Here is a 15,447-nt window from a genome sequence, read left to right as displayed (position 1 = left end):
GACCTTGTATGGCAATACAGCCTTTGCAGATGACCAAGTCAGGATGAGGTCATTAGGATGGGTCCAATCCAATATGACTCTGTCCTTTCAAAAAGGAGAAATGTGGACACAGGGAAAGATAGGCATACAGAGAAGGCGATGTGAAGACACAGGAAGAATGCCATTGATAAGCCAAGCGATATGGTCTGGCTTAGCTCCCGTAACTCCTATGTGTTGTGGGAGGGATCTGGGGGAGGTAATTGAATCACGGTTGTAGCTTCCATAACTCCCATATGTTGTGGGAGGGACCTGATGAGAGATCATTGAATCACGGTGTTTTTTTCCCCATGCTGTTCTTGTGGTGGTGAATGAGTCTCACAAGATCTGTTGGTTTGATAAGGGGTCTCCTCTTTGCTTGGTTCTCATTCTCTCTTGCCTGCCGCCATGTGAAATGAGCCTTTCGTCTTCTGCCATGACTATGAGGCCTTCCCAGCACATGGAACTGTGAGTTCAGTAAACCTCTTTTTCTGTATAAATTACCCAGTCTCTGGTATGTCTTCATGAGCAGCAGGAGAACAGACTAAAACACCAAGAAACACCCAAAGCTGCAAGACATTAGGAGAGAGACTTCTCTGGAAAGCTTTTTCCTTTTGGCTCTCAGAAAGAGCCACCTTTTCAACACCATGATTTTAGACTTCTACCCTCCAGAACTCTGAGACAGTACACTTCTGATTAAGCCACCCACTGTGCGCTGTTTTGTTAGGGCAGTCCCAGGAAAGTACTACAGCTACAAATCGTAAACAGAAACAAGAGCCAGGAGAAACCAGAACCTTCAACCCTCCATGTAGTACTCTATCCTTTCTTTCTGGAGGTTTTCAGAAGGCATTTCAAGGATTCAGCAGGGGGTTGGTAGACCATGCTGGGCCCACTGTGTCCCATTCCTGCCAGATTCCTGCAGGAACTGCACGGTTTACTAGGTTACACTTTCTGTTTATGGCTTCTCAGGATGCACACTTGACCCTATGCCCTCTCTTAATCCTGGCAGCCCCCCATACTCTGCCTAAATAAATACCAGTGGACATAACTACCAACATGCCAAAGTCCTCAACATCTCATATTCCATGCAAGAATACGTAGAGAGGCTCTTTATACTGTCATAGATTATACCAGCCGGGTATCCAAGTGATGTCAACAGGGCCCCAGTGTTTTTAGACATTTTAATAAAAATTCCTTTTTAAAAAATCAGATTTTGCTATAAAGTCATGCTTATAATCCCTATGTTCTTTTCTTGACAGTATGTTTTTCCAAAAGAATCCTCAGCCATCCACATAAAAACAGTTTCCATATATGCGAACTGGAAATTTTTATAACTGGTAGAAACAGACTAAAAACTGGACTTTCAAAAAATACAGTTGGCCTTTCATGTGTACAAGCTCCACATTCACAGATTCAACCAACTATGGATAGAAAATACAGTATTCCCAGATTGGGCAGCCCAAGGATGCAGAGGGCTCAGTTTTAATTTTCCCAGGTTATACAGGACCAATGTTGGAATTTTAGCACTTCTGGATTTTGGCATCCATCAGGGTTCTAGAACTATTCCCTCATGGAGAACGTGGAAGCACTGTATATACCAATGGCAAATAAGCAGTGAAAATTTGCTTTACGCCACTAGTCATTAGGAAAACGCAATTAAAACTGCAATGAGATGCCCTATACAGCTACTAGGATGGCTATAATCAAATCACAGAAGACGGAGTACTGATGAGGATATGTAGAAACATCAGTGGTATAGTTGCTTTGGATAACAATAGGGAAGTTTCTTTTAAATTTAAATATACATTTATCACATGACTCAACTATCAATTCCTGGATGTTTACCCAAGAGAAATAAAAGCATATTCATACAGAGACCCATTTGCTAATGTTTATAGCAACTTTATTTGCATGGCCTTAAACTAGAAATAATCCAGAGGCCCATGTATTAGTAAAGGTATAATCAAATGGAACACTAGTTTGCGATAAAAAAAATACAATATAGACATATGTAACAGCATGAATAAATCTCCAACGCATTAAGTAAACTCAATAAAAAACAATCAAGGCTACATAGTATATGATTCAATTTTTGTGACATTATTTAATAGCCAAAACTGTAGCCACCCAAATCTGAGTGGGGTAGACAGGGGCTAGGTGTCAGGTTGGGGGTGAGGACTGATTACTAAGGGGCACTAGGTAACATAGTACTTTAGGTTGCTGTAACAGAATATCATAGACTGGGTAGTTTATAAACAACCAAAATTCATTTTTCACAGTTTTGGAGACTAGAAGTTCAAATTCAAGTTACTGACAGATTCAGTGCCTGGTAATGACTCACTTCCTGATTCAGAGGTGGCTGTCATTCTTTGGTCTCCTCACATTGTAGAAGGACGGGATATCTCCAGGGTCTCTTATAAAAAGCACTATCTCCTTTGATTAAGTCTCTGTTCTTATGACCTAATCACCCTCCATAGCCTCCAACTCCCAATACCGTTATATTGGGTATTAGATTTCAGCATAAAATTTCAGAAGAATATAAAAATTGAATCTATAGAAGAAGGGAATTTTTAGGATGAAATGTCTCCATTGAAGTGGTTGTTACACTACTGTAAACATTTGTCAAAAATCATCAAAATGAACACTTAGAAAATGCTGTTATATATAATTATCGTTTGGTTGTGTCCCTCCAAAAGGCATGTGTTGGAATATAATCCAATGAACCACTGTTGGGAGGTGGGGCCCAATGGGAGGTGTTTAGGTCATGAAGGCAGAAGCCTTGTGAACAGATTCATGCTGATTTAAAATAACTTAAGGCTGGGAGTTCAATCTCTTGCTGTCTCACCTTCCACCATGAGATGACACAGAAAGAAGGTCCTCACCAGACACTTGCCTTTGCATCTTGGATTTTCCAGTTTCCAGAACCATGAAGAATCTCTACAAATTGCCCAGTCTCTTATATTCCATTATAGCAGCACAGACTGAATGGAACTATAAATGCATCGCATTTGAATGAATATTAGTAAGAAATTAAACTTTCACCACAATAAAGGAATCTTTGAATGAGCACTGGGTCCCTCTGAGCAAGGACATGGACAGATGTTATGTAAGAGAAAGGATTGGATCAGAACTTTGAGAGCAGAAAGCATCAAATATTCTACAGCTTGAGCCTTCTGTAATGGTAGCAGTAGGAACTGAAGATTTCTATGTTTTTGTTATCTTACATGGTGAATTGGACTCCACTAATGGAGGGGCTTAAGATATGAGCAGCCATTTATTTTGTATAAACAGTTGTGCAAAATGAATGTGCCAATAAACCATAACAAAATAAATTGGGAGAGCTTCAAATCTAATCCACCTTTTAGGAAGTCTATGATGGATAGACTTGACCTACAGAATCTAGGCACACTTTTGATAAGCCAATAATTTCCTCTCTATATAGATACCCCTAATTCAGGCTTCAGGGGCTAAAAAGTGTTTCCAGATTTGCAACAAAATGATCAATACTTGAACAATATAACACACACTACAAGATTCCTTACTTTGAATGTTGAATATGTGTAGATATAGAGATACTAACTGAAGAAATTAAAGTTTGGCAGCTTTTGAAAATGTAGTCATTCAAATATGTAAGGCATTGTTTGATGACACAACCAAAAATAAAGTTTTCATATTTCTTTATTCAGTATTTTACATAATCTAGGGAGATATAAACTTCTGGCTAACAACAAAATAAATGTTCACTTAAGAAACAAGACTCCCAGACTTAAACATCGTTACAAAAATACATATGTGACCAGCTATGTTTGGTTTCTCCACTGTCTTTTGGTTGCACTCTAATTTTTCCAGCTTGAAGTATCTTGTCCTTATGCATTTTTAGACATCCAATACAGAGGTAATATTTATTTATTCAGTATTTGTCACTTTGAGAGTACTATGTTTTCTCAGATCTGAATCATCAAGTTGTTCTTGAATATTATACATTTCATTTTCAGGGTAGAATAAACTTTGTACTGATTATATTTGAATTTGTTACTTGAAGTGGAAATTGTAAGTGATAGCAGAAAGCCTGAGTGCTTTGAAATGAGGAATACTGGATAGTGAAATATTGGTTTAAATTCTGGATCTTCCAGTGATAGCTGCCATCAAGGACACAATTTCTTATCATTTTTAGCTTTAAATCACTCAATTTGGACATAGAAATAATAAACACATTTTACAAAGTTATGCTGGTGTGATGAGATCAGCATTCAGTAAAGGGAAGCTGATACGACTGTCAGTCAACGGATTCATCTAGCTATTTACCTACCCTTCTTTTGTTTTCCTCTCTGCAGCCAAAAGATTTAAGTTCAAATTCTGGATTGATGGTTTATTACATCTGTGACTTTTAGCAAGTTATGTACTTTGCGGTCTAAAATTTCACACTTATAAAGTATGATATTAACATTAAAGAGTCTATAAGAATCTAGTTTAGTGCCTGAAATATAGTAGGTGCTCATTTAATGACAGCTACTGCTATTTTAACTTTTAGACATCACTATTACTACAAAACTGGCTTTGATATTTTACCTTTCTAAAATCTATTTTTTTGCTTCCTAAAATGCAGACTGTCCTGCATCCAAACTATATTGGAAATTAAATATTTTAATGGAAAATAAAAATCACACACAGGTCAAGTAAGTTATAGCGGTTTTGAACAAAAGGCATACAATTTCTTTTTAAAAAAATATAAAAAGTATTAAAACTATGTTCAACACGAATATACTTATGTGTGTATTATATACATGCTGGAAATATCAGTTTTTAAGGGACTACATAGCAGCTACATGTTTTGATAATTGACATTATTCAGCAAATTTTTCTAATACATGAAGTATGTCAAATGATGAGTTCAGTATAACATTTTTATCTGCATTGCTTTGTTACTTTTGTGCATTACTATTAAATGCATTGTTATATGTTGCTGTAAGTTGTATTATTGCATATTAAAATCATTCTTAGATAAAATAAAAATCAACAAGGTCATTTGCACAGCTCGAGAAAATGTTTTTATCATACGGAGATTACGCATTTTTCTTTTAGCACTTTTTTTTGCATGAAATCAATTATTTCAGGTTTTTTTTTTAAAAAAAACAGCTTCCAGGTAAAGTAAATATTTTCACTTTTAGCTACACATGGATATCCTCCATTATTTATGTTGTCATATACTTATCTTAGTAAAAGGTTTGACTAAAAATAACTGCTTATCCAAAGTGTACTTATGTTAAGTGTAGATATATTTTGAGTAAATAAAAAGCAGGTATTTTTTTCAGAGATAATCTTAAAAATGCTTTTTCATGAATCTCGAAGTTAAATAGCTGGAAATGAAATCCAGAAGTAAATGATACCACTTGTAAACATACCTCTGACATTAGGAGTATACAGGAAATTATGACAATTGTCTGTTATCATAGATAAGTAAGGGTATCCCATGGGTAACTAAAAATGAGCATATTTAATGGGAGCCAAGTTTCGTATTTTTAAAAGACATGGAGAAATTTATTTCATAAGAAAAATCTGTTTAAAATGGAAAATCTTTGTAAAAAAACTACTCTTTTTAAAATCCTTTGCTAATGGCCTTCTTGAACTTTATCTTAATGTATATAAGAATTCTTCAAAAATCACATTATATAATTAATTAAGGATTTTAGAGAAAATTAGAAAGATACTGCAATATGTCAACAATGTTTAAAACTGATGTTAAATAAGTCTGGGCGCAGTGCCTCACTCCTGTAATCCCAGCACTTTCGTAGGTGGGTCACCTGAGGTCAGGAGTTCAAGACCAGCTTGGCCAACATGGTGATACCCCAACTCCACTAAAAATATGCAAATTACCTGTGTGTGGTGGTGGATACCTCTAGTTACAACTACTCTGGGAGGCTGAGGCAGGAGAATTGCTTGAACCTGGGAGGTGGAGGTTACAGTGAGCGGAGATCACGCCACTGCACTCCAGCCTGAGAGACAGAGCAAGACTGTTAAAAAAAAAAAAAAGAAAAAAATATCGCTGCTAAATACGTTTCTGGCTATTACTAATTTCTGTTTGTGATGGTCTAGTTTGTGCTTTTCTTTTTTAATAAAGACTTGTTTTTTAAAAGAAAGCACAGTGATCTGGATGATGTCTTATGGTAAAGCCTTGGGGTAAACTCCAAAGGGTAAGTATTAGCAGTGTCGATGCCACCTCATTACAGTAACCACAATACCACATTTAAAGTGAAAAAAAAATCAGACTTTTGTGAAGTGTCTTGCAAATTCAAATCCTTTCTATGATGGCAAATAAAACAGGAATTTGGAGCACCAAACTTGCCCCTTCCTCTGCAATAAACTAAACACAAAAGTTTCAAACATGTTTTAGAATGAATTCCTAATTTTATACATCAAATGACCACCCTCTCATCACATTGAATACCTATGGTAAGAAATTAGAATTCTCTCTCTCGTCCTTCCTTGTTAGTGTAGGGTAGAAGGGATTTTTTTTTCTCATCCATCACTAGGTTCATGGCTGAAGCACCTATAACAAAAGACAGTTTAACAACAGAAAAGCGTACATATTTATTTAATGTAAATTTTATGTGACATGTGGACCTTCAGAAATGAAGACCCAAAGAAATGGCGAAATCTATGTATATTTATGCTTAGGTTGGATGGGGAGTAGACAGTCATGAGGAAGCATGATTGAACAGAGGGAGTATGATCTAATGGTAATAAGCTGGGGGAACTTAGCAAGGCCTGTTTGTTCATATTACTTTCTGTGTCCCAGTGTGACATTCCTTGTCTCCAGATATGAGGCACATGAGGCTCTTATCACATACTTCAGAGGAAGATCAGATTTTTTTTTTTTTTTTTGAGACAGTGTCTCCTCTGTCGCCCAGGCTGGAGGGCAGTGGCGTGATCTCCGCTCACTGCAAGCTGCACCTCCCGGGTTCACACCGTTTTCCTGCCTCAGCCTCCCGAGTAGCTGGGACTACAGGCACTGCCACCACACCCGGATAATTTTTTGTATTTTTAGTAGAGACGAGGTTTCACCGTGTTAGCCAGGATGGTCTCGATCTCCTGACCTCGTGATCCACCCACCTCGGCCTCCCAAAGTGCTGGGATTACAGGCGTGAGCCACCGCACCCAGCTGAAGATCAGATTCTTTTACAGCTTGCTTCAGAGAAGAAGGATTGGAGAAGGTCAGAGACCTTTGTCCTTTGTGATTTTCTCAAATGTGAAGGTGCCATCTTCTGGGGTAGCACGTTCTGAACCCAATGCTCTGGGGTAGCGTGTTTTTATTTGTAGAATATCAAGAGAATGGTGTTGCATCTTTCAGAAAACCCAGTCTAGAAAATCTTAGGAATGAAATATACAACCTAATTTTATACATTTTTCTAATTTCTATTTATGGTTAATATTTGAAGAAACATTCCCTCATGCATATATAGTTTTAGTTTAATGTAAGTGGATAAGATACATAATAGTGCTGGTTGCAAAGATTTTGTGTTCCAGAAGAGTTCAATAATATTTTCCTTAAAGGTTGGCTTGTAAGAAGAAAATTTATTTCCAACATTTTAATCTTTGACTCTGCATTAGCCATTTTCAAGTAGATAAATTAATTTTTTTCACTTGAGTTATTTACTGAAAATTCGTGAACTTAATTGCTGAAAAGCTTCAGCTTTTGCTGTTTTTTTTTTTCGCTAATCAGTGATTCAGTGATTACTATTTCTTTTCTATTTTCTTTATATGTACTGTAATTTCTCAATGGCATTCAAAAAACCCTGGAAAGCACATTGAAAGTGGAATTATTTGAGCTGGACATATACTTGTGCATTAAAAAATTCTCCAAATATGTCTTTAAAACTTAATTAAAAATGTCAACTTAGAAACTTAATGTGCCTGGGTCTTAGTCCAGAGGACAGTGGTATCAGCTGAAACAGGAAGATAATGGAAGGGGATTTGAACTTTATGATAAGGACTCCTGGTCAGTTTAAGAAAGACAATGACAGGATCAGAATATACGTTACTGCCTGCTGTGTATATGCAGCAATAGCGGTTATACCTGGTTCTTTGTCTCCAAATCAGAGCACAGGCCCAACAAGAACAATCCTCGGTCCACTTATGAGGGAGTCTTATCCACTCAGTTGGAGGGATGGTTTCCCTGCATATTGCTGCAAACTTCCTGTCACTGCACCAGAGGTTTAGAATTAGCATTAATGACCTTCAAACAGCTTAATTTCCCCAGAGTCATTGAACACAGCTAGTTGGCCCTACTAGGCTGAAAGCCATATGGCATCAATTGTAAATGTTTTGCTACCATTTCCCAACATAACCACCTGCCTGATTTACTGTTTGCTGGATGCTCACCTTGAATGTGAATATGTACACATAATTTTTTTCTTTAAATTAAGAAATGTAGTTTAAAATTATGATTCATTTTATCCTATTAAGATGTTGAAGGGGGATGCTGAAGAAGATTCACATTGTCAGTTTTGTATAAATCCACTTGTTGGAGAAAAGTGTTGAAATGAAATTAACAAAACCATCATATAAATATAAACGTGTAGATTGTTAAAATTACAGTTTTAGGAAATTTGCAACATAAAGTACAAGGTAAATAAATATCTCATTTTGAACTCACATATTTAGTACAAAATATTGCCCAAAATCCATCCTAGGGCTTGGGGATATTTAGAAAAGAGAAGACCCCCAGAGCTATAAATCATTAAAAAACCAGATAGCTTAACTTCAAAATGCATTTTATTTTTCTTAATCTTGGGTTTCAAGATAAAACCTTGAAGAAAACTGTAGAAGCCTTTACTCTTAGCCATAAAATAGACTCCATTTCCCCCCCTTTCCTACCATGTATACTCCCTTCACATTTATCTAATTGTATGCTGTCATCTATATGCCTTCTTAGAAGTTGCAGGGGCTAATCTTGAGTCTGACAAAGGAAGCTTGGAGACTCAGCTGCAAAATTCCCAAGATTACTGCAAGGTGGCTGGCTAGTCAACAACCCCGCCATTGTTGAGATGCTGCCAGCTCGTGATTCAGGAGGACTGAGACACAAAATAGCCACCAGAGCAAAACACACAGACACTGTACTCAGCACAATTCTTGCGCACCTTCCTTATCAATTTTTCCACACTTAAACCCCTACCCTCACCCCCAAAATTGAAGTGGTTGGTTTGAATGGGAATCCGGCCACATCCCCTTTACTAGTTTTGGTTAGTAAAATCCCTTTCTTTCCACCAGACCTCACTCTTGTGAATTGGACTCTGCAAGTGGTAAGCATTCAGATCTGTATTCAGTTACAACGAAGTGATCTCTCTGCAATGGATACAGAAAAGATAGGTTCAAGGGGAAATATAGGGGAAGAGGGAGCGGGAACTTAAATATTGGGGATAAATGAATTTGGGATAATTAAAAGCAGACATAGAGAAAATTCTGAAGGGACACTGGTAATAGTGTATATGGAGACATTGTGCTCCTCAATGGAAATGTTGAGGGTACAATATTGCTTCCATGCATCTCCCTTTCAGCAATTCAGCCCAGTGACTTGATGCAATGACATCACCCGTTCTCTTCTGAGGAAACAGTTTTAGACATTCAAAGCCCAGTTGTTCAATGTAGCCGAGATTCTTTAATTTCTATTTCAGCTAATTAGTAGCAATACAAACTCTTGCCAAACAAGAAATGTGAATTCTTAAAGATTAAATTTTATTTTATCTCTATCTAGAGGTAGGAAACCAATCTTTTGGGAGGCACAAATTAGGATGACAGCCAAAATTCATTTCTTCATTCCAAAATAAAGCCTTTATGTGTAGCGAATTATTTCTCATAATTCTAGAAAGTGGCATGTTCCAGCAATTATAATTATAAAGTGTACTGTTTTTGGAGGGTAAAATAGTAAGTCACATCATTAAGGTCAAAATGATGTTTAAAGGAAAACTATAACTATGCCTTTAGTATATTAAAATTAGATAATATTTTGTACATCTGTCCCTGCAAAATAAAACACTTTTTATATGTTTTCTTTGGCTCACACACAACTAAATTTGATGAGATAAAATATACAAATATTTGACAGGGTCAATTTCCTTTTCAAGTTGGATTTTAATTAATTCAATAAGCATGTATTGATGACCTACTGTATGCAATACATTTGGCTATATTTAGCATATCTGATTTTGCTCTATCATCACGGATCGTGATGTTTGTGACGGGGGATGTTTGCGACTGGAAGCTTTTTTTTCCCATTAGCCAAATAAATAAGTAGGTAAATGCTTAAATATTTTTTTAAAAATCCACGTGGTGTTATTTTGAGAGGTATAGAATTTATCTAAGCTCCAGTTCCTTCCATTGGAAAAATGAGTATTTAAATGAGGTAATATGTATAAAGGCAATGGCGGCTGGGCACGGTGGCTTGTGCGTGTAATCCCCGCAATTTGGGAGGCCCAGGTGGGACGATCGCTTTAGCCCGGGAGTTCAAGATCAGCCTGGGCAACAGGGAAAGACCCAGTTTCTACAAAATATTTTTAAAGTTAGCTGGGTGCAGTGGCACGTGCCTGTAGTCCCAGCTACTTGGGAGGCTGTGGCAGAAGGATTGCTTAGGCCTGGGAGGTTAAGGTTGCAGTGAGCTGTGATCGCGCTACTGCACTCCAATCTGAACCACAGAGTGAGACCCTGTCTCTAAAAATAAATACAGAAATAAAGACATACATACATACATACATAAAAAATAAGGCAAAGAGTAGGCCCTCAATAACATGAGCTAATATCAATCTGTATTTCCATAAATTGGTATCATTCTATGTATCCATAGCCTCCAAACCTGTTATAGTCCAGTCTTTGGCTCCTTTTCCTGTGGCTTTAAAAATTTATATTAGATAAGGAAAAGAATCACACTATATACTTACCCTTAACTGTTTTATAGTTATTTTCAGATTTACATTTCCTGTGGTTACCAAATTACAAATGGCTACATGTAAAAACATACCTTTCTGGACAGTTTAGTTTCTCAAAGTTCAGAGCAACTCATATGCACTTACATGTAAAAATTATATAAAATATGCATATGTTAACTTCTCATATATACTTAAAAGATACCTAACAAAATTGAGAATTCGCAATGGTGTTACACACATATTTGAAGTTGCAAATAGAAAAAAACAGATATCCAGAAATCAGGCTGAGTTTATACCCTAGAGATATTTGCAATTCCTCCATAATAAAGTGACAGAATTTGTGACTTTGAAGCTAAAAATTATGCATAACTGCATTTTACACCATTTTAGCCATCAACAACTTATATTAACAACTAAATTAAGTTATACATCAAGCCAGAAAAGATCGCAAATTTCTTATGTTCTAGTATTGGAAGAAGAAAGGCATTTTTAGTTTAAAATTAAGTATGTGACACAAAATGGCCAGATGGTGCACACAATCCATTTGTTGCAGGGCTTCTAGTTCTTTCCATGCATTGGAAGAAAACCAGGTGACAAGTTAGGCAGCAGTTTTTATGTAGGACATTTCCAAATTGCATATAATCAGAGAATAAGGATCTAGAAGGTAACTTCCAACTAAAACAAGCCATTCTGACTCAAAGTCACAAGAATTCAGTCTTAATAATCACAAATGCTTTCTGTTCTCAAGCTTAAAAATCTATTCTCTATTTTCTTTGGACTCACAGTGTCTTAGAATTTTTGCACACATAGTCTTACATTTTCCTCTTCACAGAATGGGATTGGCAGAAAAAATGAGAGAACTTTTTGCAGTTAGTGATTTTTTCCAAGATCACAGAGCTAGTCAATACACCATGTGATTCACATAAAACATGAGAATAGCCAGTATGGGGTACCTAGAAATGAGGAGCATTGCAATTATAATACAAACAAAAATTATACCCCATTTTACTAGTTTGAATCATTACCACAATAAACATGGATTCATAAGTTAGGCTGTGATAGAACCAAAAGAAGACATTTATGTGATTTTTTTTTAATGGCATGCATCTGCTCAGGACAGGCTGTACTTTTTAGAGGAACAACTTTATCCTTCAGTAAAAAATTCTGAAGAAGTGTGATATCAAAGCTCAATTAAACTTGATATTTAAAGTCTTTATACCAAAATAATCTATTCATGAACAATACAAGAATGAGATTTGGCAGGAAAGCTATGTCAGTATATCTCATGTCAGTGCCTAGCTAGGATGCTAATTCACAAGAAAAAATATTGTCATTCTCCAATGTCGGACAGTTATTTGAAGCCTGTCTGCTTTTTTTGGTAGAGATACTTTAAATAAGGAACCTGGGGAAAGAGTTACAGATATCTACTGGCATGAAGAGGAAGACCGTTTACTGAATATAATTGAATGGATATTTTTATGAGTATTGGTATTATTTCAATTTTCAATTAAAAAAATAAACTGGTATATGCAAAATCTTCATGCTGTGGGCCATATTGAAAGATAGTAAATAATTGAAATAAAATGCCGAGATATTGGTGGGGACCCGTCTGCACCTACTAGGGTCTTGATGTTACCTGAGCCCCCTTAGGTATTTTAAATATGTGCCAGAAGACATGCTTCTCAGGACATGATTTTTCTATTCCTAAAAATAAGTTACAGGAAAAATAGACAAATGAAGACTAAATGTTTCAAGAGGGAACCCATATAATGGGTTAAATGAGGCATAGGATAGCAGTGTGTGAGGCATTTTGTATTAGAGCTCATTTAAAATACCATCGGTTACATGAGGTTTCAGAAAAAAAGAAAACAGCCTGTGTTCTGCATAAACAACTGTATGCAATGTATTGTAAAATGGGTATGAGGAATTAAGGAAAGAATGCCTTTTCTTCTGGTGTTCATCTTCCTCCTGGTTCCTAGCCAACTACAACAATTTGTTTTATAATCTTGCTTATGGCACCTTCCATGGCAACAGGTGTTTACTCATTTTGACAAATGCCACTTTATTAACAATCGTGATGTATGCAAAGAGGACTAACAATCCCTCTAGTTATGCAAAGGACAGGCACAGTACCCGCTGGGGATCAGAGCCTACCAACTTTGTGACAGCTCACAGTATATTTTCACTATTGAAGCCAATGGAGTATATATTGAATATACACGTTGTTCAAGGATTGGTCCTGCTTTGTGCTTGAGGCTTATTTTATTTTCAATGTGTCCTGATTTATTAAACTAGTTTTATGATGGGCACACCTAAAGAGCATCTGCCTCCTATAGAAGAAATGGCCATGTTATAGTGACAAACTTGGCAATGTAGAAATAAACTTAGAAATGTAGGCAAATATGAGATGATACCTGAACATCATCTCAGCCACACCACAGTTATTGAGATATTGTTTTCTAAGGGTAAGGTCCAAACACTTTATCATATTTTTATATCTTGCATGTAGTAGATAATTTATATACATACCAATCACACACACACACACACACACACACAGACACTCAATGTCATAGCAATCTAATTAGAAATAAAAGCTTCTAAATTTCAAATAATGTGGAGCAAAACTATAAAATATTGTCTTAAGTTTTACAAATTTTTTAAAAAGATGATTCACAGAATTATGGAGGATATTGATCCAATTGAATAAAACATAAAGCCCTGAATACTTCTCCACTCTTCCATTTTTATAGAAACTAAGAAGCAATTTAAAGATTTCTTTTTTAATGTGAAGAAAAATGTTTTGTTAGATTTTCTGCTAAATGCCATTTAAATAATCAATTTGCCAACATTTAGGGAAATTGAGTATGCCACTTCCCTAAAAAGCTTGTCATTTCTCTTTAGGGTAACGTGTAACAGAGATGCATAGGAAAATTCAGGGATGTGCTTTGAAATACTATTAGTAGATAGCAAATGGGGGATAGATGGATAAAAATTTATTCTATATATTACTGGGCAATAGTTAAAGGGAATAATGTATCTCTCTATATACATGGGTCTCAAAATTGGCCTCAAAAATGATACTGAGTTAAAAAACACTAAGTGAAACATGGTGAATATCACATTTCCCTGTGTAAATATAAAAATAGAAAAAATATAACAATCATTGTTGATATATATTTAGGAAAGAAAGGATTAATTGTTTAATATTGAGAGTAGATTAGACACACACATATATTAAGTATATAAGAATTAGCCTTTGGATTTAATTTTTTGTTTTAATCTGCTGTATCTCTATTTACTATTTCATTCATTATTATTTTTGGTTTTTATAATTGCATTTCTTCTGCTTGGGTTTCTTATGTTTTCCCTAATATCTTAAGTTAACTGTTGAATTTATCTGTTTTCAGACTTTATTGCTTTCTTGTAGGTTTTAAATATGCTTTCCTATTTCCAAATCTACAAATTTTTCAAAAAAAATTGTTTTTTTCTGACTTTGAACTTCGTTGTGCTTAGAGAAGTATATCTGTCTGATAATTCCTTGGAATTGGCTGATATGTGCATTATGTCTTCCCCACGTGGTTCGGTTTTCTCTGAAGCTCCGTGCGTACCTGAGAACACTGTGTATTCCTTCGTATGATGGGTTTGCTGACTTCTTCATATGTTTTGAGGAAAGTTATTAGAGGCATCGAAGTTGAAATGAGTGTATAATTATCATTGTTTTATGATGTTTTCCATTCTATGTGATGCTTTGTGCCTTAAAGACTTCACTCTATAATATTAATATAGATACACCAGCTTTCCTTTGACTAATATTTAAGCTGCCTAATTTCTTATCCATTGTGTATAAGTTTTCCCATGTTTTTATTTTCATGTGTGGTTCTTCGATAGTATAATCCTGGATCTTATCTTTTATTGAATTTAACCTTTAACTAGAAAGTTAATTTATTTACATTTATTAGGATTGCTGTTATATTTGGATTCATTACCATCCTATTTCTTTTTATGTATATTCCTATTTTGCTTCATCGCTTTTACTTTTTATCACTTTTTCTGCATCCTTTACATGAAGTTTTTATTTAAATTCTATTTCCCTCTTTATTCTTTTAATAGCTACCATGAAATTTTAACAGATTTATTTAAAGTCTACATTAATCATTTTCTCTATTCCTTCTTTATATAACATAGGGAGCTTCGAATTATAAAAATCAAATCACCTGCTATTTAGTCTTACTTATTGTCCCATATTTTAATTATATCCTTTCTTTATTCCCAAATTTCATATTTTTGTTATTTCACATACACTCTGTGGTTTATCTACATGCTTTCCACGTTCTTCACTCAACATTTCTTCTTGTATCTCCAGCTTTCCTTTTGTGGTTATTTTCCATCTTGTTGACATATCATCAAAATTTGTTGAAGTGTGAATCTATTCACTTTTAGGTTTCCTAAAGGGAGTTTTAGTTTTTCTTTTAGGTTTACTTACATCTTACTTTTGAATTATTTCAAACAT

The sequence above is a fragment of the Symphalangus syndactylus genome, chromosome 1, assembly GCF_028878055.3.
Source record: "Symphalangus syndactylus isolate Jambi chromosome 1, NHGRI_mSymSyn1-v2.1_pri, whole genome shotgun sequence".
Lineage (NCBI taxonomy): Eukaryota > Metazoa > Chordata > Mammalia > Primates > Hylobatidae > Symphalangus > Symphalangus syndactylus.
The sequence above is the reverse complement of the archived record's forward strand: the minus strand, read 5'-3'. Positions refer to the sequence as shown.